At 46.5% G+C, this 2,427-nt stretch overlaps 1 pseudogene across 1 annotated transcript; it reads left to right on the top strand.

Moving 5' to 3' along the window:
• Positions 1–231: 231 nt before the first annotated feature.
• On the top strand, positions 232–1,762 carry LOC145528584 (cytochrome b pseudogene; annotated as a pseudogene). Its single transcript, XR_014070524.1, has 2 exons — positions 232–1,428; positions 1,565–1,762. The product of XR_014070524.1 is annotated as a cytochrome b pseudogene (transcript).
• The last annotated feature ends 665 nt before the right edge of the window (positions 1,763–2,427 follow it).

The raw sequence follows: 2,427 nt of genomic DNA, 5'->3' as shown, positions 1-2,427 counted from the left end.
ATAATCTCATTTAATTTCCACGAGTTATTTCCATAATAACCACAACACCAATTAACAATGACCACTCAGTCACAATAACCAATCAAGTACCATAACTATATAAAGCCACAATTCCCATAGCTTCCTCACTAAAAAATCCAGAATCCCCTGTATCATAAATAACTCAATCCTCCGCACCATTAAACTTGAACACAATCTCCACTTCCTCATCTTTCAACACATAATAAACCATTAAAAATTCCATCAATAAACCAGTAATAAACGCCCCTAAAATAGTCTTATTAGAGACCCAAATCTCAGGATACTGCTCAGTAGCCATAGCCGTTGTATAACCCAAAACCACCATCATACCCCCCAAATAAATTTAAAAAACCATTAAACCCAAAAAAGGCCCACCAAAATTTAATACAATCCCACAACCAACCCCACCATTCACAATTAACCCCAACCCCCCATAAGTAGGTGAAGGTTTTGAAGAAAACCCTGCAAAACCAATCACAAAAATAATACTTAAAATAAACACAATGTATGTTATCATTATTCTCGCATGGAATCTAACCACGACTAATGATATGAAAAACCATCGTTGTCATTCAACTACACGAACACTAATGATCAACATTCGGAAATCCCACCCACCGATGAAAATCGTAAACAACTCATTTATTGACCTCCCAGCCCCATCAAATATTTCATCATGATGAAATTTTGGCTCTCTACTAGGCATCTGCCTCATCCTACAAATTTTAACAGGGCTATTCCTAGCAATACACTACACATCCGACACAATGACAGCATTCTCCTCCGTCACCCACATTTGCCGAGACGTTAACTACGGCTGAATTATCCGATATATACACGCAGACGGAGCATCTATATTCTTTATCTGCCTGTTCATGCACGTAGGATGGGGCTTATACTACGGATCATATACCTTCCTAGAAACATGAAACTTCGGCGTAATCCTCCTACTCACAGTGATAGCCACAGCATTTATAGGGTACGTTCTACCATGAGGACAAACATCATTTCGAGGTGCAACAGTCATTACTAACCTCCTCTCAGCAATCCCATACATGGGCACAAACCTAGTCGAATGGATCTGAGGGGGCTTCTCAGTAGACAAAGCAACCCTCACCCGATTTTTTGCCTTCCAGTTCATTCTCCCATTTATCATTGCAGCACTTGCTAGAGTTCACCTACTCTTCCTTCATAAAACAGGGTCCAACAACCCAACAGGAATTTCATCAGACATGGACAAAATTCCATTTTCACCCCTACTACACCCTCAAAGACATCCTAGGTGCACTACTATTAATTCTAGCCTTAATACTACTAGTATTATTCACACCTGACTTACTCAGAGATCCAGACAACCACACCCCAGCAAACCCACTCAATACACCCCCTCACATTAAACACTCCAGTGTTCTTGCCCAGAAAATCCCACGGACAGAGGGAGCCTGGCAGGCTACAGTCCATGGGGTCGCAAAGTGTTGGACACGACTGAGCGACTAACACACACATGCTCTCTCAGAGCTAACACTAGTCATTTTCCTTTCAGAGTTTCCACAAGGCCATCCTGGAGGTGGGTGAAGTCGGCATCCAGGCTGCAGTGGCCACTGGCAGTTTGGTCATCTTTTGGCCCTGGGACAATCGCCAAGCCCTTTGGTTTAACCGGCTCTTCTTTGTGGTGATCTTTTCCACCAATGCCCAGAGCATCCTCTTTCGGGGAAAAGTGGTCAACCCCACGAAACCATAGCCCTCCCAGGGCTGGCTTGTCTGTTACAAGCAGGAGGACGTAGCCTGGAGGGCTAGGCGTGAGTAGCTCTGGGCTTGAAGTGGAGGATGAAGAAGATGCTGAGGATCCGGGACAGAAGTTGTTGGTGAAGGATGCAGGTGGTATCTGACGGGTGTGGACTGGACACCCAGCTCCTCAAGGCTGTGCCACCCCAGACAGATCAGCTAACCTCTTTGAAAAGGTTTCTACCCTGGAAAGTGGTAGAAACGCCCACCACCACCCCCACAGCCCATGGTAGTCATACAGATTAAACAAAATGATGGCTACGGGGAGCCTGACTCAGTGCTTTCCATATAGGGGATACTCAATCAATGCATCCCTTTCCCATCCCTCTGGGGTTTGCCTGCAGTCCCCTGGTACACCTGGTCCCAGATGCAGTGGTGAGATGTTCCAAGTTCCAGTGAGTTCGTGAGGTGTGTGTGTGTGTGGCAGGCGGTAGTGGTGTGGGCAGCTAGTGGACAGGGTGGGTGCCCAGTTTCAGAGCTGGGGCTCAGAAGGCCTTGGCATGGAGAGTACCCACCAAGGCAGCCACTATCGAGACTGGAGATGGAGGTTCAGAGAGGCAAGCAGTCGCCAGGGGCAGCTCAGGCCCCGCCCCACCTGTGGTCATGGGGATGTGGCCAGTA

The sequence above is a fragment of the Giraffa tippelskirchi genome, chromosome 12 (genome assembly GCF_054371585.1).
Source record: "Giraffa tippelskirchi isolate mGirTip1 chromosome 12, T2T-mGirTip1v1.2.pri, whole genome shotgun sequence".
NCBI classification, from domain to species: Eukaryota; Metazoa; Chordata; class Mammalia; order Artiodactyla; family Giraffidae; genus Giraffa; species Giraffa tippelskirchi.
The sequence above is the reverse complement of the archived record's forward strand: the minus strand, read 5'-3'. Positions and strand labels throughout refer to the sequence as shown.